Source organism: Garra rufa, unplaced genomic scaffold, assembly GCF_049309525.1.
Source record: "Garra rufa unplaced genomic scaffold, GarRuf1.0 hap1_unplaced_001, whole genome shotgun sequence".
In the NCBI taxonomy this organism is placed as follows: domain Eukaryota; kingdom Metazoa; phylum Chordata; class Actinopteri; order Cypriniformes; family Cyprinidae; genus Garra; species Garra rufa.
Genome location: NW_027394276.1, coordinates 20,000,695 through 20,023,310, shown reverse-complemented (window position 1 = coordinate 20,023,310; position 22,616 = coordinate 20,000,695). Strand labels below are relative to the sequence as shown.

At 41.2% G+C, this 22,616-nt stretch overlaps 34 non-coding genes across 34 annotated transcripts; all 34 read left to right on the top strand.

Annotated features, from left to right (window-relative positions):
• Positions 1-374: 374 nt before the first annotated feature.
• Positions 375-493, top strand: LOC141302691 (5S ribosomal RNA). Its single transcript, XR_012342678.1, has one exon. It is a non-coding gene; the product is annotated as a 5S ribosomal RNA (ribosomal RNA).
• Positions 494-577: 84 nt separating this feature from the next.
• On the top strand, positions 578-696 carry LOC141302690 (5S ribosomal RNA). Its single transcript, XR_012342677.1, has one exon. It is a non-coding gene; the product is annotated as a 5S ribosomal RNA (ribosomal RNA).
• Positions 697-1,449: 753 nt separating this feature from the next.
• On the top strand, positions 1,450-1,568 carry LOC141303402 (5S ribosomal RNA). The gene has a single exon (XR_012343383.1). It is a non-coding gene; the product is annotated as a 5S ribosomal RNA (ribosomal RNA).
• Positions 1,569-2,321: 753 nt separating this feature from the next.
• LOC141303317 (5S ribosomal RNA) lies at positions 2,322-2,440 on the top strand. Its single transcript, XR_012343298.1, has one exon. It is a non-coding gene; the product is annotated as a 5S ribosomal RNA (ribosomal RNA).
• Positions 2,441-2,524: 84 nt separating this feature from the next.
• Positions 2,525-2,643, top strand: LOC141302689 (5S ribosomal RNA). Its single transcript, XR_012342676.1, has one exon. It is a non-coding gene; the product is annotated as a 5S ribosomal RNA (ribosomal RNA).
• Positions 2,644-3,396: 753 nt separating this feature from the next.
• LOC141302688 (5S ribosomal RNA) lies at positions 3,397-3,515 on the top strand. Its single transcript, XR_012342675.1, has one exon. It is a non-coding gene; the product is annotated as a 5S ribosomal RNA (ribosomal RNA).
• Positions 3,516-4,268: 753 nt separating this feature from the next.
• Positions 4,269-4,387, top strand: LOC141302687 (5S ribosomal RNA). Its single transcript, XR_012342673.1, has one exon. It is a non-coding gene; the product is annotated as a 5S ribosomal RNA (ribosomal RNA).
• Positions 4,388-5,140: 753 nt separating this feature from the next.
• LOC141302686 (5S ribosomal RNA) lies at positions 5,141-5,259 on the top strand. The gene has a single exon (XR_012342672.1). It is a non-coding gene; the product is annotated as a 5S ribosomal RNA (ribosomal RNA).
• Positions 5,260-5,342: 83 nt separating this feature from the next.
• Positions 5,343-5,461, top strand: LOC141302685 (5S ribosomal RNA). The gene has a single exon (XR_012342671.1). It is a non-coding gene; the product is annotated as a 5S ribosomal RNA (ribosomal RNA).
• Positions 5,462-6,214: 753 nt separating this feature from the next.
• On the top strand, positions 6,215-6,333 carry LOC141303634 (5S ribosomal RNA). The gene has a single exon (XR_012343614.1). It is a non-coding gene; the product is annotated as a 5S ribosomal RNA (ribosomal RNA).
• Positions 6,334-7,086: 753 nt separating this feature from the next.
• Positions 7,087-7,205, top strand: LOC141302684 (5S ribosomal RNA). Its single transcript, XR_012342670.1, has one exon. It is a non-coding gene; the product is annotated as a 5S ribosomal RNA (ribosomal RNA).
• Positions 7,206-7,289: 84 nt separating this feature from the next.
• On the top strand, positions 7,290-7,408 carry LOC141302683 (5S ribosomal RNA). The gene has a single exon (XR_012342669.1). It is a non-coding gene; the product is annotated as a 5S ribosomal RNA (ribosomal RNA).
• A 753-nt stretch (positions 7,409-8,161) lies between these two features.
• Positions 8,162-8,280, top strand: LOC141303573 (5S ribosomal RNA). Its single transcript, XR_012343552.1, has one exon. It is a non-coding gene; the product is annotated as a 5S ribosomal RNA (ribosomal RNA).
• A 753-nt stretch (positions 8,281-9,033) lies between these two features.
• On the top strand, positions 9,034-9,152 carry LOC141302680 (5S ribosomal RNA). The gene has a single exon (XR_012342667.1). It is a non-coding gene; the product is annotated as a 5S ribosomal RNA (ribosomal RNA).
• An 84-nt stretch (positions 9,153-9,236) lies between these two features.
• Positions 9,237-9,355, top strand: LOC141302679 (5S ribosomal RNA). The gene has a single exon (XR_012342666.1). It is a non-coding gene; the product is annotated as a 5S ribosomal RNA (ribosomal RNA).
• Positions 9,356-10,108: 753 nt separating this feature from the next.
• On the top strand, positions 10,109-10,227 carry LOC141302678 (5S ribosomal RNA). The gene has a single exon (XR_012342665.1). It is a non-coding gene; the product is annotated as a 5S ribosomal RNA (ribosomal RNA).
• A 753-nt stretch (positions 10,228-10,980) lies between these two features.
• On the top strand, positions 10,981-11,099 carry LOC141302677 (5S ribosomal RNA). Its single transcript, XR_012342664.1, has one exon. It is a non-coding gene; the product is annotated as a 5S ribosomal RNA (ribosomal RNA).
• An 84-nt stretch (positions 11,100-11,183) lies between these two features.
• On the top strand, positions 11,184-11,302 carry LOC141302676 (5S ribosomal RNA). Its single transcript, XR_012342662.1, has one exon. It is a non-coding gene; the product is annotated as a 5S ribosomal RNA (ribosomal RNA).
• Positions 11,303-12,055: 753 nt separating this feature from the next.
• Positions 12,056-12,174, top strand: LOC141303401 (5S ribosomal RNA). The gene has a single exon (XR_012343382.1). It is a non-coding gene; the product is annotated as a 5S ribosomal RNA (ribosomal RNA).
• A 753-nt stretch (positions 12,175-12,927) lies between these two features.
• LOC141303316 (5S ribosomal RNA) lies at positions 12,928-13,046 on the top strand. The gene has a single exon (XR_012343297.1). It is a non-coding gene; the product is annotated as a 5S ribosomal RNA (ribosomal RNA).
• Positions 13,047-13,130: 84 nt separating this feature from the next.
• On the top strand, positions 13,131-13,249 carry LOC141302675 (5S ribosomal RNA). The gene has a single exon (XR_012342661.1). It is a non-coding gene; the product is annotated as a 5S ribosomal RNA (ribosomal RNA).
• A 753-nt stretch (positions 13,250-14,002) lies between these two features.
• Positions 14,003-14,121, top strand: LOC141302674 (5S ribosomal RNA). Its single transcript, XR_012342660.1, has one exon. It is a non-coding gene; the product is annotated as a 5S ribosomal RNA (ribosomal RNA).
• Positions 14,122-14,874: 753 nt separating this feature from the next.
• Positions 14,875-14,993, top strand: LOC141302673 (5S ribosomal RNA). Its single transcript, XR_012342659.1, has one exon. It is a non-coding gene; the product is annotated as a 5S ribosomal RNA (ribosomal RNA).
• A 753-nt stretch (positions 14,994-15,746) lies between these two features.
• LOC141302672 (5S ribosomal RNA) lies at positions 15,747-15,865 on the top strand. The gene has a single exon (XR_012342658.1). It is a non-coding gene; the product is annotated as a 5S ribosomal RNA (ribosomal RNA).
• An 83-nt stretch (positions 15,866-15,948) lies between these two features.
• Positions 15,949-16,067, top strand: LOC141303166 (5S ribosomal RNA). Its single transcript, XR_012343150.1, has one exon. It is a non-coding gene; the product is annotated as a 5S ribosomal RNA (ribosomal RNA).
• Positions 16,068-16,820: 753 nt separating this feature from the next.
• On the top strand, positions 16,821-16,939 carry LOC141302670 (5S ribosomal RNA). Its single transcript, XR_012342657.1, has one exon. It is a non-coding gene; the product is annotated as a 5S ribosomal RNA (ribosomal RNA).
• Positions 16,940-17,022: 83 nt separating this feature from the next.
• On the top strand, positions 17,023-17,141 carry LOC141302668 (5S ribosomal RNA). Its single transcript, XR_012342655.1, has one exon. It is a non-coding gene; the product is annotated as a 5S ribosomal RNA (ribosomal RNA).
• A 753-nt stretch (positions 17,142-17,894) lies between these two features.
• Positions 17,895-18,013, top strand: LOC141302667 (5S ribosomal RNA). The gene has a single exon (XR_012342654.1). It is a non-coding gene; the product is annotated as a 5S ribosomal RNA (ribosomal RNA).
• A 753-nt stretch (positions 18,014-18,766) lies between these two features.
• On the top strand, positions 18,767-18,885 carry LOC141303165 (5S ribosomal RNA). The gene has a single exon (XR_012343149.1). It is a non-coding gene; the product is annotated as a 5S ribosomal RNA (ribosomal RNA).
• A 753-nt stretch (positions 18,886-19,638) lies between these two features.
• Positions 19,639-19,757, top strand: LOC141302666 (5S ribosomal RNA). The gene has a single exon (XR_012342653.1). It is a non-coding gene; the product is annotated as a 5S ribosomal RNA (ribosomal RNA).
• An 83-nt stretch (positions 19,758-19,840) lies between these two features.
• On the top strand, positions 19,841-19,959 carry LOC141302665 (5S ribosomal RNA). The gene has a single exon (XR_012342651.1). It is a non-coding gene; the product is annotated as a 5S ribosomal RNA (ribosomal RNA).
• Positions 19,960-20,712: 753 nt separating this feature from the next.
• On the top strand, positions 20,713-20,831 carry LOC141302664 (5S ribosomal RNA). The gene has a single exon (XR_012342650.1). It is a non-coding gene; the product is annotated as a 5S ribosomal RNA (ribosomal RNA).
• A 753-nt stretch (positions 20,832-21,584) lies between these two features.
• LOC141302663 (5S ribosomal RNA) lies at positions 21,585-21,703 on the top strand. The gene has a single exon (XR_012342649.1). It is a non-coding gene; the product is annotated as a 5S ribosomal RNA (ribosomal RNA).
• A 753-nt stretch (positions 21,704-22,456) lies between these two features.
• On the top strand, positions 22,457-22,575 carry LOC141302662 (5S ribosomal RNA). Its single transcript, XR_012342648.1, has one exon. It is a non-coding gene; the product is annotated as a 5S ribosomal RNA (ribosomal RNA).
• The last annotated feature ends 41 nt before the right edge of the window (positions 22,576-22,616 follow it).

The window sequence follows — 22,616 nt, the reverse complement described above, 5'->3', positions numbered from 1 at the left end:
ACTTATCAACACACTGGGATTCTTGGACTGTTTTTAGGGTATGGACAAATGAACTGTATTCTTTTAACAGCGTTTACCTCGTTTTATCGTGTTGTTTTAAAGTCTTTTATGTGAACCTTGTAAATAAACCAAATCTATTTAAACCAATCTTCTTTTATGTCTCATTCTTTTAACCACTAGTCATCTCTCACAGTTAAATCTGATCCCATTTTAGTCTTGTAACTCGACTGATAAGGCCGATTGTTACACTTGGATGGGAGACCGCCTGGGAATACCAGGTGCTGTAAGCTTTTGCCTTTTCTTCACTATTTATATAATATGCTGGCTTTTACGGAGGCTGATCTTTAAATAGCCCACTTTTTGGAGCAGCCCTCGCTTACGGCCATACCGCGCTGAGAGCGCCCGATCTCGTCTGATCTCGGAAGCTAAGCAGCGTCGGGCCTGCTTAGTACTTGGATGGGAGACCGCCTGGGAATACCAGGTGCTGTAAGCTTTTGCCTTTTCTTCACTATTTATATAATATGCTGGCTTTTACGGAGGCTGATCTTTAAATAGCCCACTTTTTGGAGCAGCCCTCGCTTACGGCCATACCGCGCTGAGAGCGCCCGATCTCGTCTGATCTCGGAAGCTAAGCAGCGTCGGGCCTGCTTAGTACTTGGATGGGAGACCGCCTGGGAATACCAGGTGCTGTAAGCTTTTGCCTTTTCTTCACTATTTATATAATATGCTGGCTTTTAGAAAGACGTGTTTTACCGCTCTATTTATTACAATCATTTAAATGTATTATAGAGTTTTAAGTGTTTTACATGTTTTTTAGGCCATTTTATTACTCTTAACATTTTAAGTGAGTGTGTGTCTTTAAAAAATGGATGGTTGGCCTGCCATGTGACTAGACACATGACAGGAAGCAGGAAGTACAACTGTATAAGAGAGCAGCATGACAAACAAAGGACAGTCACCAAACTGTTGGATTGAGGAGTTGCTAATTTTAGAGCTCACCTTTCCATTCACCACCTGCAAACTTTGGATTACACTTTCTGTGGATTGTATATACACCGGTGGACACTCACATTGGACTTATCAACACACTGGGATTCTTGGACTGTTTTTAGGGTATGGACAAATGAACTGTATTCTTTTAACAGCGTTTACCTCGTTTTATCGTGTTGTTTTAAAGTCTTTTATGTGAACCTTGTAAATAAACCAAATCTATTTAAACCAATCTTCTTTTATGTCTCATTCTTTTAACCACTAGTCATCTCTCACAGTTAAATCTGACCCCATTTTAGTCTTGTAACTCGGCTGATAAGGCCAATTGTTACACTTGGATGGGAGACCGCCTGGGATTACCAGGTGCTGTAAGCTTTTGCCTTTTCTTCACTATTTATATAATATGCTGGCTTTTACGGAGGCTGATCTTTAAATAGCCCACTTTTTGGAGCAGCCCTCGCTTACGGCCATACCCTGCTGAGAGCGCCCGATCTCGTCTGATCTCGGAAGCTAAGCAGCGTCGGGCCTGCTTAGTACTTGGATGGGAGACCGCCTGGGAATACCAGGTGCTGTAAGCTTTTGCCTTTTCTTCACTATTTATATAATATGCTGGCTTTTAGAAAGACGTGTTTTACCGCTCTATTTATTACAATCATTTAAATGTATTATAGAGTTTTAAGTGTTTTACATGTTTTTTAGGCCATTTTATTACTCTTAACATTTTAAGTGAGTGTGTGTCTTTAAAAAATGGATGGTTGGCCTGCCATGTGACTAGACACATGACAGGAAGCAGGAAGTACAACTGTATAAGAGAGCAGCATGACAAACAAAGGACAGTCACCAAACTGTTGGATTGAGGAGTTGCTAATTTTAGAGCTCACCTTTCCATTCACCACCTGCAAACTTTGGATTACACTTTCTGTGGATTGTATATACACCGGTGGACACTCACATTGGACTTATCAACACACTGGGATTCTTGGACTGTTTTTAGGGTATGGACAAATGAACTGTATTCTTTTAACAGCGTTTACCTCGTTTTATCGTGTTGTTTTAAAGTCTTTTATGTGAACCTTGTAAATAAACCAAATCTATTTAAACCAATCTTCTTTTATGTCTCATTCTTTTAACCACTAGTCATCTCTCACAGTTAAATCTGATCCCATTTTAGTCTTGTAACTCGACTGATAAGGCCGATTGTTACACTTGGATGGGAGACCGCCTGGGAATACCAGGTGCTGTAAGCTTTTGCCTTTTCTTCACTATTTATATAATATGCTGGCTTTTACGGAGGCTGATCTTTAAATAGCCCACTTTTTGGAGCAGCCCTCGCTTACGGCCATACCGCGCTGAGATCGCCCGATCTCGTCTGATCTCGGAAGCTAAGCAGCGTCGGGCCTGCTTAGTACTTGGATGGGAGACCGCCTGGGAATACCAGGTGCTGTAAGCTTTTGCCTTTTCTTCACTATTTATATAATATGCTGGCTTTTACGGAGGCTGATCTTTAAATAGCCCACTTTTTGGAGCAGCCCTCGCTTACGGCCATACCGCGCTGAGAGCGCCCGATCTCGTCTGATCTCGGAAGCTAAGCAGCGTCGGGCCTGCTTAGTACTTGGATGGGAGACCGCCTGGGAATACCAGGTGCTGTAAGCTTTTGCCTTTTCTTCACTATTTATATAATATGCTGGCTTTTAGAAAGACGTGTTTTACCGCTCTATTTATTACAATCATTTAAATGTATTATAGAGTTTTAAGTGTTTTACATGTTTTTTAGGCCATTTTATTACTCTTAACATTTTAAGTGAGTGTGTGTCTTTAAAAAATGGATGGTTGGCCTGCCATGTGACTAGACACATGACAGGAAGCAGGAAGTACAACTGTATAAGAGAGCAGCATGACAAACAAAGGACAGTCACCAAACTGTTGGATTGAGGAGTTGCTAATTTTAGAGCTCACCTTTCCATTCACCACCTGCAAACTTTGGATTACACTTTCTGTGGATTGTATATACACCGGTGGACACTCACATTGGACTTATCAACACACTGGGATTCTTGGACTGTTTTTAGGGTATGGACAAATGAACTGTATTCTTTTAACAGCGTTTACCTCGTTTTATCGTGTTGTTTTAAAGTCTTTTATGTGAACCTTGTAAATAAACCAAATCTATTTAAACCAATCTTCTTTTATGTCTCATTCTTTTAACCACTAGTCATCTCTCACAGTTAAATCTGACCCCATTTTAGTCTTGTAACTCGGCTGATAAGGCCGATTGTTACACTTGGATGGGAGACCGCCTGGGATTACCAGGTGCTGTAAGCTTTTGCCTTTTCTTCACTATTTATATAATATGCTGGCTTTTACGGAGGCTGATCTTTAAATAGCCCACTTTTTGGAGCAGCCCTCGCTTACGGCCATACCGCGCTGAGAGCGCCCGATCTCGTCTGATCTCGGAAGCTAAGCAGCGTCGGGCCTGCTTAGTACTTGGATGGGAGACCGCCTGGGAATACCAGGTGCTGTAAGCTTTTGCCTTTTCTTCACTATTTATATAATATGCTGGCTTTTAGAAAGACGTGTTTTACCGCTCTATTTATTACAATCATTTAAATGTATTATAGAGTTTTAAGTGTTTTACATGTTTTTTAGGCCATTTTATTACTCTTAACATTTTAAGTGAGTGTGCGTCTTTAAAAAATGGATGGTTGGCCTGCCATGTGACTAGACACATGACAGGAAGCAGGAAGTACAACTGTATAAGAGAGCAGCATGACAAACAAAGGACAGTCACCAAACTGTTGGATTGAGGAGTTGCTAATTTTAGAGCTCACCTTTCCATTCACCACCTGCAAACTTTGGATTACACTTTCTGTGGATTGTATATACACCGGTGGACACTCACATTGGACTTATCAACACACTGGGATTCTTGGACTGTTTTTAGGGTATGGACAAATGAACTGTATTCTTTTAACAGCGTTTACCTCGTTTTATCGTGTTGTTTTAAAGTCTTTTATGTGAACCTTGTAAATAAACCAAATCTATTTAAACCAATCTTCTTTTATGTCTCATTCTTTTAACCACTAGTCATCTCTCACAGTTAAATCTGACCCCATTTTAGTCTTGTAACTCGGCTGATAAGGCCGATTGTTACACTTGGATGGGAGACCGCCTGGGATTACCAGGTGCTGTAAGCTTTTGCCTTTTCTTCACTATTTATATAATATGCTGGCTTTTACGGAGGCTGATCTTTAAATAGCCCACTTTTTGGAGCAGCCCTCGCTTACGGCCATACCGCGCTGAGAGCGCCCGATCTCGTCTGATCTCGGAAGCTAAGCAGCGTCGGGCCTGCTTAGTACTTGGATGGGAGACCGCCTGGGAATACCAGGTGCTGTAAGCTTTTGCCTTTTCTTCACTATTTATATAATATGCTGGCTTTTAGAAAGACGTGTTTTACCGCTCTATTTATTACAATCATTTAAATGTATTATAGAGTTTTAAGTGTTTTACATGTTTTTTAGGCCATTTTATTACTCTTAACATTTTAAGTGAGTGTGCGTCTTTAAAAAATGGATGGTTGGCCTGCCATGTGACTAGACACATGACAGGAAGCAGGAAGTACAACTGTATAAGAGAGCAGCATGACAAACAAAGGACAGTCACCAAACTGTTGGATTGAGGAGTTGCTAATTTTAGAGCTCACCTTTCCATTCACCACCTGCAAACTTTGGATTACACTTTCTGTGGATTGTATATACACCGGTGGACACTCACATTGGACTTATCAACACACTGGGATTCTTGGACTGTTTTTAGGGTATGGACAAATGAACTGTATTCTTTTAACAGCGTTTACCTCGTTTTATCGTGTTGTTTTAAAGTCTTTTATGTGAACCTTGTAAATAAACCAAATCTATTTAAACCAATCTTCTTTTATGTCTCATTCTTTTAACCACTCGTCATCTCTCACAGTTAAATCTGACCCCATTTTAGTCTTGTAACTCGGCTGATAAGGCCGATTGTTACACTTGGATGGGAGACCGCCTGGGATTACCAGGTGCTGTAAGCTTTTGCCTTTTCTTCACTATTTATATAATATGCTGGCTTTCACGGAGGCTGATCTTTAAATAGCCCACTTTTTGGAGCAGCCCTCGCTTACGGCCATACCGCGCTGAGAGCGCCCGATCTCGTCTGATCTCGGAAGCTAAGCAGCGTCGGGCCTGCTTAGTACTTGGATGGGAGACCGCCTGGGAATACCAGGTGCTGTAAGCTTTTGCCTTTTCTTCACTATTTATATAATATGCTGGCTTTACGGAGGCTGATCTTTAAATAGCCCACTTTTTGGAGCAGCCCTCGCTTACGGCCATACCGCGCTGAGAGCGCCCGATCTCGTCTGATCTCGGAAGCTAAGCAGCGTCGGGCCTGCTTAGTACTTGGATGGGAGACCGCCTGGGAATACCAGGTGCTGTAAGCTTTTGCCTTTTCTTCACTATTTATATAATATGCTGGCTTTTAGAAAGACGTGTTTTACCGCTCTATTTATTACAATCATTTAAATGTATTATAGAGTTTTAAGTGTTTTACATGTTTTTTAGGCCATTTTATTACTCTTAACATTTTAAGTGAGTGTGTGTCTTTAAAAAATGGATGGTTGGCCTGCCATGTGACTAGACACATGACAGGAAGCAGGAAGTACAACTGTATAAGAGAGCAGCATGACAAACAAAGGACAGTCACCAAACTGTTGGATTGAGGAGTTGCTAATTTTAGAGCTCACCTTTCCATTCACCACCTGCAAACTTTGGATTACACTTTCTGTGGATTGTATATACACCGGTGGACACTCACATTGGACTTATCAACACACTGGGATTCTTGGACTGTTTTTAGGGTATGGACAAATGAACTGTATTCTTTTAACAGCGTTTACCTCGTTTTATCGTGTTGTTTTAAAGTCTTTTATGTGAACCTTGTAAATAAACCAAATCTATTTAAACCAATCTTCTTTTATGTCTCATTCTTTTAACCACTAGTCATCTCTCACAGTTAAATCTGACCCCATTTTAGTCTTGTAACTCGGCTGATAAGGCCGATTGTTACACTTGGATGGGAGACCGCCTGGGATTACCAGGTGCTGTAAGCTTTTGCCTTTTCTTCACTATTTATATAATATGCTGGCTTTTACGGAGGCTGATCTTTAAATAGCCCACTTTTTGGAGCAGCCCTCGCTTACGGCCATACTGCGCTGAGAGCGCCCTATCTCGTCTGATCTCGGAAGCTAAGCAGCGTCGGGCCTGCTTAGTACTTGGATGGGAGACCGCCTGGGAATACCAGGTGCTGTAAGCTTTTGCCTTTTCTTCACTATTTATATAATATGCTGGCTTTTAGAAAGACGTGTTTTACCGCTCTATTTATTACAATCATTTAAATGTATTATAGAGTTTTAAGTGTTTTACATGTTTTTTAGGCCATTTTATTACTCTTAACATTTTAAGTGAGTGTGTGTCTATAAAAAATGGATGGTTGGCCTGCCATGTGACTAGACACATGACAGGAAGCAGGAAGTACAACTGTATAAGAGAGCAGCATGACAAACAAAGGACAGTCACCAAACTGTTGGATTGAGGAGTTGCTAATTTTAGAGCTCACCTTTCCATTCACCACCTGCAAACTTTGGATTACACTTTCTGTGGATTGTATATACACCGGTGGACACTCACATTGGACTTATCAACACACTGGGATTCTTGGACTGTTTTTAGGGTATGGACAAATGAACTGTATTCTTTTAACAGCGTTTACCTCGTTTTATCGTGTTGTTTTAAAGTCTTTTATGTGAACCTTGTAAATAAACCAAATCTATTTAAACCAATCTTCTTTTATGTCTCATTCTTTTAACCACTAGTCATCTCTCACAGTTAAATCTGATCCCATTTTAGTCTTGTAACTCGGCTGATAAGGCCGATTGTTACACTTGGATGGGAGACCGCCTGGGAATACCAGGTGCTGTAAGCTTTTGCCTTTTCTTCACTATTTATATAATATGCTGGCTTTTACGGAGGCTGATCTTTAAATAGCCCACTTTTTGGAGCAGCCCTCGCTTACGGCCATACCGCGCTGAGAGCGCCCGATCTCGTCTGATCTCGGAAGCTAAGCAGCGTCGGGCCTGCTTAGTACTTGGATGGGAGACCGCCTGGGAATACCAGGTGCTGTAAGCTTTTGCCTTTTCTTCACTATTTATATAATATGCTGGCTTTTACGGAGGCTGATCTTTAAATAGCCCACTTTTTGGAGCAGCCCTCGCTTACGGCCATACCGCGCTGAGAGCGCCCGATCTCGTCTGATCTCGGAAGCTAAGCAGCGTCGGGCCTGCTTAGTACTTGGATGGGAGACCGCCTGGGAATACCAGGTGCTGTAAGCTTTTGCCTTTTCTTCACTATTTATATAATATGCTGGCTTTTAGAAAGACGTGTTTTACCGCTCTATTTATTACAATCATTTAAATGTATTATAGAGTTTTAAGTGTTTTACATGTTTTTTAGGCCATTTTATTACTCTTAACATTTTAAGTGAGTGTGTGTCTTTAAAAAATGGATGGTTGGCCTGCCATGTGACTAGACACATGACAGGAAGCAGGAAGTACAACTGTATAAGAGAGCAGCATGACAAACAAAGGACAGTCACCAAACTGTTGGATTGAGGAGTTGCTAATTTTAGAGCTCACCTTTCCATTCACCACCTGCAAACTTTGGATTACACTTTCTGTGGATTGTATATACACCGGTGGACACTCACATTGGACTTATCAACACACTGGGATTCTTGGACTGTTTTTAGGGTATGGACAAATGAACTGTATTCTTTTAACAGCGTTTACCTCGTTTTATCGTGTTGTTTTAAAGTCTTTTATGTGAACCTTGTAAATAAACCAAATCTATTTAAACCAATCTTCTTTTATGTCTCATTCTTTTAACCACTAGTCATCTCTCACAGTTAAATCTGACCCCATTTTAGTCTTGTAACTCGGCTGATAAGGCCGATTGTTACACTTGGATGGGAGACCGCCTGGGATTACCAGGTGCTGTAAGCTTTTGCCTTTTCTTCACTATTTATATAATATGCTGGCTTTTACGGAGGCTGATCTTTAAATAGCCCACTTTTTGGAGCAGCCCTCGCTTACGGCCATACCGCGCTGAGAGCGCCCTATCTCGTCTGATCTCGGAAGCTAAGCAGCGTCGGGCCTGCTTAGTACTTGGATGGGAGACCGCCTGGGAATACCAGGTGCTGTAAGCTTTTGCCTTTTCTTCACTATTTATATAATATGCTGGCTTTTAGAAAGACGTGTTTTACCGCTCTATTTATTACAATCATTTAAATGTATTATAGAGTTTTAAGTGTTTTACATGTTTTTTAGGCCATTTTATTACTCTTAACATTTTAAGTGAGTGTGTGTCTATAAAAAATGGATGGTTGGCCTGCCATGTGACTAGACACATGACAGGAAGCAGGAAGTACAACTGTATAAGAGAGCAGCATGACAAACAAAGGACAGTCACCAAACTGTTGGATTGAGGAGTTGCTAATTTTAGAGCTCACCTTTCCATTCACCACCTGCAAACTTTGGATTACACTTTCTGTGGATTGTATATACACCGGTGGACACTCACATTGGACTTATCAACACACTGGGATTCTTGGACTGTTTTTAGGGTATGGACAAATGAACTGTATTCTTTTAACAGCGTTTACCTCGTTTTATCGTGTTGTTTTAAAGTCTTTTATGTGAACCTTGTAAATAAACCAAATCTATTTAAACCAATCTTCTTTTATGTCTCATTCTTTTAACCACTAGTCATCTCTCACAGTTAAATCTGATCCCATTTTAGTCTTGTAACTCGGCTGATAAGGCCGATTGTTACACTTGGATGGGAGACCGCCTGGGAATACCAGGTGCTGTAAGCTTTTGCCTTTTCTTCACTATTTATATAATATGCTGGCTTTTACGGAGGCTGATCTTTAAATAGCCCACTTTTTGGAGCAGCCCTCGCTTACGGCCATACCGCGCTGAGAGCGCCCGATCTCGTCTGATCTCGGAAGCTAAGCAGCGTCGGGCCTGCTTAGTACTTGGATGGGAGACCGCCTGGGAATACCAGGTGCTGTAAGCTTTTGCCTTTTCTTCACTATTTATATAATATGCTGGCTTTTACGGAGGCTGATCTTTAAATAGCCCACTTTTTGGAGCAGCCCTCGCTTACGGCCATACCGCGCTGAGAGCGCCCGATCTCGTCTGATCTCGGAAGCTAAGCAGCGTCGGGCCTGCTTAGTACTTGGATGGGAGACCGCCTGGGAATACCAGGTGCTGTAAGCTTTTGCCTTTTCTTCACTATTTATATAATATGCTGGCTTTTAGAAAGACGTGTTTTACCGCTCTATTTATTACAATCATTTAAATGTATTATAGAGTTTTAAGTGTTTTACATGTTTTTTAGGCCATTTTATTACTCTTAACATTTTAAGTGAGTGTGTGTCTTTAAAAAATGGATGGTTGGCCTGCCATGTGACTAGACACATGACAGGAAGCAGGAAGTACAACTGTATAAGAGAGCAGCATGACAAACAAAGGACAGTCACCAAACTGTTGGATTGAGGAGTTGCTAATTTTAGAGCTCACCTTTCCATTCACCACCTGCAAACTTTGGATTACACTTTCTGTGGATTGTATATACACCGGTGGACACTCACATTGGACTTATCAACACACTGGGATTCTTGGACTGTTTTTAGGGTATGGACAAATGAACTGTATTCTTTTAACAGCGTTTACCTCGTTTTATCGTGTTGTTTTAAAGTCTTTTATGTGAACCTTGTAAATAAACCAAATCTATTTAAACCAATCTTCTTTTATGTCTCATTCTTTTAACCACTAGTCATCTCTCACAGTTAAATCTGACCCCATTTTAGTCTTGTAACTCGGCTGATAAGGCCGATTGTTACACTTGGATGGGAGACCGCCTGGGATTACCAGGTGCTGTAAGCTTTTGCCTTTTCTTCACTATTTATATAATATGCTGGCTTTTACGGAGGCTGATCTTTAAATAGCCCACTTTTTGGAGCAGCCCTCGCTTACGGCCATACCGCGCTGAGAGCGCCCGATCTCGTCTGATCTCGGAAGCTAAGCAGCGTCGGGCCTGCTTAGTACTTGGATGGGAGACCGCCTGGGAATACCAGGTGCTGTAAGCTTTTGCCTTTTCTTCACTATTTATATAATATGCTGGCTTTTAGAAAGACGTGTTTTACCGCTCTATTTATTACAATCATTTAAATGTATTATAGAGTTTTAAGTGTTTTACATGTTTTTTAGGCCATTTTATTACTCTTAACATTTTAAGTGAGTGTGTGTCTTTAAAAAATGGATGGTTGGCCTGCCATGTGACTAGACACATGACAGGAAGCAGGAAGTACAACTGTATAAGAGAGCAGCATGACAAACAAAGGACAGTCACCAAACTGTTGGATTGAGGAGTTGCTAATTTTAGAGCTCACCTTTCCATTCACCACCTGCAAACTTTGGATTACACTTTCTGTGGATTGTATATACACCGGTGGACACTCACATTGGACTTATCAACACACTGGGATTCTTGGACTGTTTTTAGGGTATGGACAAATGAACTGTATTCTTTTAACAGCGTTTACCTCGTTTTATCGTGTTGTTTTAAAGTCTTTTATGTGAACCTTGTAAATAAACCAAATCTATTTAAACCAATCTTCTTTTATGTCTCATTCTTTTAACCACTAGTCATCTCTCACAGTTAAATCTGATCCCATTTTAGTCTTGTAACTCGACTGATAAGGCCGATTGTTACACTTGGATGGGAGACCGCCTGGGAATACCAGGTGCTGTAAGCTTTTGCCTTTTCTTCACTATTTATATAATATGCTGGCTTTTACGGAGGCTGATCTTTAAATAGCCCACTTTTTGGAGCAGCCCTCGCTTACGGCCATACCGCGCTGAGAGCGCCCGATCTCGTCTGATCTCGGAAGCTAAGCAGCGTCGGGCCTGCTTAGTACTTGGATGGGAGACCGCCTGGGAATACCAGGTGCTGTAAGCTTTTGCCTTTTCTTCACTATTTATATAATATGCTGGCTTTTACGGAGGCTGATCTTTAAATAGCCCACTTTTTGGAGCAGCCCTCGCTTACGGCCATACCGCGCTGAGAGCGCCCGATCTCGTCTGATCTCGGAAGCTAAGCAGCGTCGGGCCTGCTTAGTACTTGGATGGGAGACCGCCTGGGAATACCAGGTGCTGTAAGCTTTTGCCTTTTCTTCACTATTTATATAATATGCTGGCTTTTAGAAAGACGTGTTTTACCGCTCTATTTATTACAATCATTTAAATGTATTATAGAGTTTTAAGTGTTTTACATGTTTTTTAGGCCATTTTATTACTCTTAACATTTTAAGTGAGTGTGTGTCTTTAAAAAATGGATGGTTGGCCTGCCATGTGACTAGACACATGACAGGAAGCAGGAAGTACAACTGTATAAGAGAGCAGCATGACAAACAAAGGACAGTCACCAAACTGTTGGATTGAGGAGTTGCTAATTTTAGAGCTCACCTTTCCATTCACCACCTGCAAACTTTGGATTACACTTTCTGTGGATTGTATATACACCGGTGGACACTCACATTGGACTTATCAACACACTGGGATTCTTGGACTGTTTTTAGGGTATGGACAAATGAACTGTATTCTTTTAACAGCGTTTACCTCGTTTTATCGTGTTGTTTTAAAGTCTTTTATGTGAACCTTGTAAATAAACCAAATCTATTTAAACCAATCTTCTTTTATGTCTCATTCTTTTAACCACTAGTCATCTCTCACAGTTAAATCTGACCCCATTTTAGTCTTGTAACTCGGCTGATAAGGCCAATTGTTACACTTGGATGGGAGACCGCCTGGGATTACCAGGTGCTGTAAGCTTTTGCCTTTTCTTCACTATTTATATAATATGCTGGCTTTTACGGAGGCTGATCTTTAAATAGCCCACTTTTTGGAGCAGCCCTCGCTTACGGCCATACCCTGCTGAGAGCGCCCGATCTCGTCTGATCTCGGAAGCTAAGCAGCGTCGGGCCTGCTTAGTACTTGGATGGGAGACCGCCTGGGAATACCAGGTGCTGTAAGCTTTTGCCTTTTCTTCACTATTTATATAATATGCTGGCTTTTAGAAAGACGTGTTTTACCGCTCTATTTATTACAATCATTTAAATGTATTATAGAGTTTTAAGTGTTTTACATGTTTTTTAGGCCATTTTATTACTCTTAACATTTTAAGTGAGTGTGTGTCTTTAAAAAATGGATGGTTGGCCTGCCATGTGACTAGACACATGACAGGAAGCAGGAAGTACAACTGTATAAGAGAGCAGCATGACAAACAAAGGACAGTCACCAAACTGTTGGATTGAGGAGTTGCTAATTTTAGAGCTCACCTTTCCATTCACCACCTGCAAACTTTGGATTACACTTTCTGTGGATTGTATATACACCGGTGGACACTCACATTGGACTTATCAACACACTGGGATTCTTGGACTGTTTTTAGGGTATGGACAAATGAACTGTATTCTTTTAACAGCGTTTACCTCGTTTTATCGTGTTGTTTTAAAGTCTTTTATGTGAACCTTGTAAATAAACCAAATCTATTTAAACCAATCTTCTTTTATGTCTCATTCTTTTAACCACTAGTCATCTCTCACAGTTAAATCTGATCCCATTTTAGTCTTGTAACTCGACTGATAAGGCCGATTGTTACACTTGGATGGGAGACCGCCTGGGAATACCAGGTGCTGTAAGCTTTTGCCTTTTCTTCACTATTTATATAATATGCTGGCTTTTACGGAGGCTGATCTTTAAATAGCCCACTTTTTGGAGCAGCCCTCGCTTACGGCCATACCGCGCTGAGATCGCCCGATCTCGTCTGATCTCGGAAGCTAAGCAGCGTCGGGCCTGCTTAGTACTTGGATGGGAGACCGCCTGGGAATACCAGGTGCTGTAAGCTTTTGCCTTTTCTTCACTATTTATATAATATGCTGGCTTTTACGGAGGCTGATCTTTAAATAGCCCACTTTTTGGAGCAGCCCTCGCTTACGGCCATACCGCGCTGAGAGCGCCCGATCTCGTCTGATCTCGGAAGCTAAGCAGCGTCGGGCCTGCTTAGTACTTGGATGGGAGACCGCCTGGGAATACCAGGTGCTGTAAGCTTTTGCCTTTTCTTCACTATTTATATAATATGCTGGCTTTTAGAAAGACGTGTTTTACCGCTCTATTTATTACAATCATTTAAATGTATTATAGAGTTTTAAGTGTTTTACATGTTTTTTAGGCCATTTTATTACTCTTAACATTTTAAGTGAGTGTGTGTCTTTAAAAAATGGATGGTTGGCCTGCCATGTGACTAGACACATGACAGGAAGCAGGAAGTACAACTGTATAAGAGAGCAGCATGACAAACAAAGGACAGTCACCAAACTGTTGGATTGAGGAGTTGCTAATTTTAGAGCTCACCTTTCCATTCACCACCTGCAAACTTTGGATTACACTTTCTGTGGATTGTATATACACCGGTGGACACTCACATTGGACTTATCAACACACTGGGATTCTTGGACTGTTTTTAGGGTATGGACAAATGAACTGTATTCTTTTAACAGCGTTTACCTCGTTTTATCGTGTTGTTTTAAAGTCTTTTATGTGAACCTTGTAAATAAACCAAATCTATTTAAACCAATCTTCTTTTATGTCTCATTCTTTTAACCACTAGTCATCTCTCACAGTTAAATCTGACCCCATTTTAGTCTTGTAACTCGGCTGATAAGGCCGATTGTTACACTTGGATGGGAGACCGCCTGGGATTACCAGGTGCTGTAAGCTTTTGCCTTTTCTTCACTATTTATATAATATGCTGGCTTTTACGGAGGCTGATCTTTAAATAGCCCACTTTTTGGAGCAGCCCTCGCTTACGGCCATACCGCGCTGAGAGCGCCCGATCTCGTCTGATCTCGGAAGCTAAGCAGCGTCGGGCCTGCTTAGTACTTGGATGGGAGACCGCCTGGGAATACCAGGTGCTGTAAGCTTTTGCCTTTTCTTCACTATTTATATAATATGCTGGCTTTTAGAAAGACGTGTTTTACCGCTCTATTTATTACAATCATTTAAATGTATTATAGAGTTTTAAGTGTTTTACATGTTTTTTAGGCCATTTTATTACTCTTAACATTTTAAGTGAGTGTGCGTCTTTAAAAAATGGATGGTTGGCCTGCCATGTGACTAGACACATGACAGGAAGCAGGAAGTACAACTGTATAAGAGAGCAGCATGACAAACAAAGGACAGTCACCAAACTGTTGGATTGAGGAGTTGCTAATTTTAGAGCTCACCTTTCCATTCACCACCTGCAAACTTTGGATTACACTTTCTGTGGATTGTATATACACCGGTGGACACTCACATTGGACTTATCAACACACTGGGATTCTTGGACTGTTTTTAGGGTATGGACAAATGAACTGTATTCTTTTAACAGCGTTTACCTCGTTTTATCGTGTTGTTTTAAAGTCTTTTATGTGAACCTTGTAAATAAACCAAATCTATTTAAACCAATCTTCTTTTATGTCTCATTCTTTTAACCACTAGTCATCTCTCACAGTTAAATCTGACCCCATTTTAGTCTTGTAACTCGGCTGATAAGGCCGATTGTTACACTTGGATGGGAGACCGCCTGGGATTACCAGGTGCTGTAAGCTTTTGCCTTTTCTTCACTATTTATATAATATGCTGGCTTTTACGGAGGCTGATCTTTAAATAGCCCACTTTTTGGAGCAGCCCTCGCTTACGGCCATACCGCGCTGAGAGCGCCCGATCTCGTCTGATCTCGGAAGCTAAGCAGCGTCGGGCCTGCTTAGTACTTGGATGGGAGACCGCCTGGGAATACCAGGTGCTGTAAGCTTTTGCCTTTTCTTCACTATTTATATAATATGCTGGCTTTTAGAAAGACGTGTTTTACCGCTCTATTTATTACAATCATTTAAATGTATTATAGAGTTTTAAGTGTTTTACATGTTTTTTAGGCCATTTTATTACTCTTAACATTTTAAGTGAGTGTGCGTCTTTAAAAAATGGATGGTTGGCCTGCCATGTGACTAGACACATGACAGGAAGCAGGAAGTACAACTGTATAAGAGAGCAGCATGACAAACAAAGGACAGTCACCAAACTGTTGGATTGAGGAGTTGCTAATTTTAGAGCTCACCTTTCCATTCACCACCTGCAAACTTTGGATTACACTTTCTGTGGATTGTATATACACCGGTGGACACTCACATTGGACTTATCAACACACTGGGATTCTTGGACTGTTTTTAGGGTATGGACAAATGAACTGTATTCTTTTAACAGCGTTTACCTCGTTTTATCGTGTTGTTTTAAAGTCTTTTATGTGAACCTTGTAAATAAACCAAATCTATTTAAACCAATCTTCTTTTATGTCTCATTCTTTTAACCACTCGTCATCTCTCACAGTTAAATCTGACCCCATTTTAGTCTTGTAACTCGGCTGATAAGGCCGATTGTTACACTTGGATGGGAGACCGCCTGGGATTACCAGGTGCTGTAAGCTTTTGCCTTTTCTTCACTATTTATATAATATGCTGGCTTTCACGGAGGCTGATCTTTAAATAGCCCACTTTTTGGAGCAGCCCTCGCTTACGGCCATACCGCGCTGAGAGCGCCCGATCTCGTCTGATCTCGGAAGCTAAGCAGCGTCGGGCCTGCTTAGTACTTGGATGGGAGACCGCCTGGGAATACCAGGTGCTGTAAGCTTTTGCCTTTTCTTCACTATTTATATAATATGCTGGCTTTACGGAGGCTGATCTTTAAATAGCCCACTTTTTGGAGCAGCCCTCGCTTACGGCCATACCGCGCTGAGAGCGCCCGATCTCGTCTGATCTCGGAAGCTAAGCAGCGTCGGGCCTGCTTAGTACTTGGATGGGAGACCGCCTGGGAATACCAGGTGCTGTGAGCTTTTGCCTTTTCTTCACTATTTATATAATATGCTGGCTTTTAGAAAGACGTGTTTTACCGCTCTATTTATTACAATCATTTAAATGTATTATAGAGTTTTAAGTGTTTTACATGTTTTTTAGGCCATTTTATTACTCTTAACATTTTAAGTGAGTGTGCGTCTTTAAAAAATGGATGGTTGGCCTGCCATGTGACTAGACACATGACAGGAAGCAGGAAGTACAACTGTATAAGAGAGCAGCATGACAAACAAAGGACAGTCACCAAACTGTTGGATTGAGGAGTTGCTAATTTTAGAGCTCACCTTTCCATTCACCACCTGCAAACTTTGGATTACACTTTCTGTGGATTGTATATACACCGGTGGACACTCACATTGGACTTATCAACACACTGGGATTCTTGGACTGTTTTTAGGGTATGGACAAATGAACTGTATTCTTTTAACAGCGTTTACCTCGTTTTATCGTGTTGTTTTAAAGTCTTTTATGTGAACCTTGTAAATAAACCAAATCTATTTAAACCAATCTTCTTTTATGTCTCATTCTTTTAACCACTAGTCATCTCTCACAGTTAAATCTGACCCCATTTTAGTCTTGTAACTCGGCTGATAAGGCCGATTGTTACACTTGGATGGGAGACCGCCTGGGATTACCAGGTGCTGTAAGCTTTTGCCTTTTCTTCACTATTTATATAATATGCTGGCTTTCACGGAGGCTGATCTTTAAATAGCCCACTTTTTGGAGCAGCCCTCGCTTACGGCCATACCGCGCTGAGAGCGCCCGATCTCGTCTGATCTCGGAAGCTAAGCAGCGTCGGGCCTGCTTAGTACTTGGATGGGAGACCGCCTGGGAATACCAGGTGCTGTAAGCTTTTGCCTTTTCTTCACTATTTATATAATATGCTGGCTTTACGGAGGCTGATCTTTAAATAGCCCACTTTTTGGAGCAGCCCTCGCTTACGGCCATACCGCGCTGAGAGCGCCCGATCTCGTCTGATCTCGGAAGCTAAGCAGCGTCGGGCCTGCTTAGTACTTGGATGGGAGACCGCCTGGGAATACCAGGTGCTGTAAGCTTTTGCCTTTTCTTCACTATTTATATAATATGCTGGCTTTTAGAAAGACGTGTTTTACCGCTCTATTTATTACAATCATTTAAATGTATTATAGAGTTTTAAGTGTTTTACATGTTTTTTAGGCCATTTTATTACTCTTAACATTTTAAGTGAGTGTGTGTCTTTAAAAAATGGATGGTTGGCCTGCCATGTGACTAGACACATGACAGGAAGCAGGAAGTACAACTGTATAAGAGAGCAGCATGACAAACAAAGGACAGTCACCAAACTGTTGGATTGAGGAGTTGCTAATTTTAGAGCTCACCTTTCCATTCACCACCTGCAAACTTTGGATTACACTTTCTGTGGATTGTATATACACCGGTGGACACTCACATTGGACTTATCAACACACTGGGATTCTTGGACTGTTTTTAGGGTATGGACAAATGAACTGTATTCTTTTAACAGCGTTTACCTCGTTTTATCGTGTTGTTTTAAAGTCTTTTATGTGAACCTTGTAAATAAACCAAATCTATTTAAACCAATCTTCTTTTATGTCTCATTCTTTTAACCACTAGTCATCTCTCACAGTTAAATCTGACCCCATTTTAGTCTTGTAACTCGGCTGATAAGGCCGATTGTTACACTTGGATGGGAGACCGCCTGGGATTACCAGGTGCTGTAAGCTTTTGCCTTTTCTTCACTATTTATATAATATGCTGGCTTTTACGGAGGCTGATCTTTAAATAGCCCACTTTTTGGAGCAGCCCTCGCTTACGGCCATACCGCGCTGAGAGCGCCCGATCTCGTCTGATCTCGGAAGCTAAGCAGCGTCGGGCCTGCTTAGTACTTGGATGGGAGACCGCCTGGGAATACCAGGTGCTGTAAGCTTTTGCCTTTTCTTCACTATTTATATAATATGCTGGCTTTTAGAAAGACGTGTTTTACCGCTCTATTTATTACAATCATTTAAATGTATTATAGAGTTTTAAGTGTTTTACATGTTTTTTAGGCCATTTTATTACTCTTAACATTTTAAGTGAGTGTGTGTCTTTAAAAAATGGATGGTTGGCCTGCCATGTGACTAGACACATGACAGGAAGCAGGAAGTACAACTGTATAAGAGAGCAGCATGACAAACAAAGGACAGTCACCAAACTGTTGGATTGAGGAGTTGCTAATTTTAGAGCTCACCTTTCCATTCACCACCTGCAAACTTTGGATTACACTTTCTGTGGATTGTATATACACCGGTGGACACTCACATTGGACTTATCAACACACTGGGATTCTTGGACTGTTTTTAGGGTATGGACAAATGAACTGTATTCTTTTAACAGCGTTTACCTCGTTTTATCGTGTTGTTTTAAAGTCTTTTATGTGAACCTTGTAAATAAACCAAATCTATTTAAACCAATCTTCTTTTATGTCTCATTCTTTTAACCACTAGTCATCTCTCACAGTTAAATCTGACCCCATTTTAGTCTTGTAACTCGGCTGATAAGGCCGATTGTTACACTTGGATGGGAGACCGCCTGGGAATACCAGGTGCTGTAAGCTTTTGCCTTTTCTTCACTATTTATATAATATGCTGGCTTTTACGGAGGCTGATCTTTAAATAGCCCACTTTTTGGAGCAGCCCTCGCTTACGGCCATACCGCGCTGAGAGCGCCCGATCTCGTCTGATCTCGGAAGCTAAGCAGCGTCGGGCCTGCTTAGTACTTGGATGGGAGACCGCCTGGGAATACCAGGTGCTGTGAGCTTTTGCCTTTTCTTCACTATTTATATAATATGCTGGCTTTTAGAAAGACGTGTTTTACCGCTCTATTTATTACAATCATTTAAATGTATTATAGAGTTTTAAGTGTTTTACATGTTTTTTAGGCCATTTTATTACTCTTAACATTTTAAGTGAGTGTGCGTCTTTAAAAAATGGATGGTTGGCCTGCCATGTGACTAGACACATGACAGGAAGCAGGAAGTACAACTGTATAAGAGAGCAGCATGACAAACAAAGGACAGTCACCAAACTGTTGGATTGAGGAGTTGCTAATTTTAGAGCTCACCTTTCCATTCACCACCTGCAAACTTTGGATTACACTTTCTGTGGATTGTATATACACCGGTGGACACTCACATTGGACTTATCAACACACTGGGATTCTTGGACTGTTTTTAGGGTATGGACAAATGAACTGTATTCTTTTAACAGCGTTTACCTCGTTTTATCGTGTTGTTTTAAAGTCTTTTATGTGAACCTTGTAAATAAACCAAATCTATTTAAACCAATCTTCTTTTATGTCTCATTCTTTTAACCACTAGTCATCTCTCACAGTTAAATCTGACCCCATTTTAGTCTTGTAACTCGGCTGATAAGGCCGATTGTTACACTTGGATGGGAGACCGCCTGGGATTACCAGGTGCTGTAAGCTTTTGCCTTTTCTTCACTATTTATATAATATGCTGGCTTTCACGGAGGCTGATCTTTAAATAGCCCACTTTTTGGAGCAGCCCTCGCTTACGGCCATACCGCGCTGAGAGCGCCCGATCTCGTCTGATCTCGGAAGCTAAGCAGCGTCGGGCCTGCTTAGTACTTGGATGGGAGACCGCCTGGGAATACCAGGTGCTGTAAGCTTTTGCCTTTTCTTCACTATTTATATAATATGCTGGCTTTACGGAGGCTGATCTTTAAATAGCCCACTTTTTGGAGCAGCCCTCGCTTACGGCCATACCGCGCTGAGAGCGCCCGATCTCGTCTGATCTCGGAAGCTAAGCAGCGTCGGGCCTGCTTAGTACTTGGATGGGAGACCGCCTGGGAATACCAGGTGCTGTAAGCTTTTGCCTTTTCTTCACTATTTATATAATATGCTGGCTTTTAGAAAGACGTGTTTTACCGCTCTATTTATTACAATCATTTAAATGTATTATAGAGTTTTAAGTGTTTTACATGTTTTTTAGGCCATTTTATTACTCTTAACATTTTAAGTGAGTGTGTGTCTTTAAAAAATGGATGGTTGGCCTGCCATGTGACTAGACACATGACAGGAAGCAGGAAGTACAACTGTATAAGAGAGCAGCATGACAAACAAAGGACAGTCACCAAACTGTTGGATTGAGGAGTTGCTAATTTTAGAGCTCACCTTTCCATTCACCACCTGCAAACTTTGGATTACACTTTCTGTGGATTGTATATACACCGGTGGACACTCACATTGGACTTATCAACACACTGGGATTCTTGGACTGTTTTTAGGGTATGGACAAATGAACTGTATTCTTTTAACAGCGTTTACCTCGTTTTATCGTGTTGTTTTAAAGTCTTTTATGTGAACCTTGTAAATAAACCAAATCTATTTAAACCAATCTTCTTTTATGTCTCATTCTTTTAACCACTAGTCATCTCTCACAGTTAAATCTGACCCCATTTTAGTCTTGTAACTCGGCTGATAAGGCCGATTGTTACACTTGGATGGGAGACCGCCTGGGATTACCAGGTGCTGTAAGCTTTTGCCTTTTCTTCACTATTTATATAATATGCTGGCTTTTACGGAGGCTGATCTTTAAATAGCCCACTTTTTGGAGCAGCCCTCGCTTACGGCCATACCGCGCTGAGAGCGCCCGATCTCGTCTGATCTCGGAAGCTAAGCAGCGTCGGGCCTGCTTAGTACTTGGATGGGAGACCGCCTGGGAATACCAGGTGCTGTAAGCTTTTGCCTTTTCTTCACTATTTATATAATATGCTGGCTTTTAGAAAGACGTGTTTTACCGCTCTATTTATTACAATCATTTAAATGTATTATAGAGTTTTAAGTGTTTTACATGTTTTTTAGGCCATTTTATTACTCTTAACATTTTAAGTGAGTGTGTGTCTTTAAAAAATGGATGGTTGGCCTGCCATGTGACTAGACACATGACAGGAAGCAGGAAGTACAACTGTATAAGAGAGCAGCATGACAAACAAAGGACAGTCACCAAACTGTTGGATTGAGGAGTTGCTAATTTTAGAGCTCACCTTTCCATTCACCACCTGCAAACTTTGGATTACACTTTCTGTGGATTGTATATACACCGGTGGACACTCACATTGGACTTATCAACACACTGGGATTCTTGGACTGTTTTTAGGGTATGGACAAATGAACTGTATTCTTTTAACAGCGTTTACCTCGTTTTATCGTGTTGTTTTAAAGTCTTTTATGTGAACCTTGTAAATAAACCAAATCTATTTAAACCAATCTTCTTTTATGTCTCATTCTTTTAACCACTAGTCATCTCTCACAGTTAAATCTGACCCCATTTTAGTCTTGTAACTCGGCTGATAAGGCCGATTGTTACACTTGGATGGGAGACCGCCTGGGATTACCAGGTGCTGTAAGCTTTTGCCTTTTCTTCACTATTTATATAATATGCTGGCTTTTACGGAGGCTGATCTTTAAATAGCCCACTTTTTGGAGCAGCCCTCGCTTACGGCCATACCGCGCTGAGAGCGCCCGATCTCGTCTGATCTCGGAAGCTAAGCAGCGTCGGGCCTGCTTAGTACTTGGATGGGAGACCGCCTGGGAATACCAGGTGCTGTAAGCTTTTGCCTTTTCTTCACTATTTATATAATATGCTGGCTTTTAGAAAGACGTGTTTTACCGCTCTATTTATTACAATCATTTAAATGTATTATAGAGTTTTAAGTGTTTTACATGTTTTTTAGGCCATTTTATTACTCTTAACATTTTAAGTGAGTGTGTGTCTTTAAAAAATGGATGGTTGGCCTGCCATGTGACTAGACACATGACAGGAAGCAGGAAGTACAACTGTATAAGAGAGCAGCATGACAAACAAAGGACAGTCACCAAACTGTTGGATTGAGGAGTTGCTAATTTTAGAGCTCACCTTTCCATTCACCACCTGCAAACTTTGGATTACACTTTCTGTGGATTGTATATACACCGGTGGACACTCACATTGGACTTATCAACACACTGGGATTCTTGGACTGTTTTTAGGGTATGGACAAATGAACTGTATTCTTTTAACAGCGTTTACCTCGTTTTATCGTGTTGTTTTAAAGTCTTTTATGTGAACCTTGTAAATAAACCAAATCTATTTAAACCAATCTTCTTTTATGTCTCATTCTTTTAACCACTAGTCATCTCTCACAGTTAAATCTGATCCCATTTTAGTCTTGTAACTCGACTGATAAGGCCGATTGTTACACTTGGATGGGAGACCGCCTGGGAATACCAGGTGCTGTAAGCTTTTGCCTTTTCTTCACTATTTATATAATATGCTGGCTTTTACGGAGGCTGATCTTTAAATAGCCCACTTTTTGGAGCAGCCCTCGCTTACGGCCATACCGCGCTGAGAGCGCCCGATCTCGTCTGATCTCGGAAGCTAAGCAGCGTCGGGCCTGCTTAGTACTTGGATGGGAGACCGCCTGGGAATACCAGGTGCTGTAAGCTTTTGCCTTTTCTTCACTATTTATATAATATGCTGGCTTTTA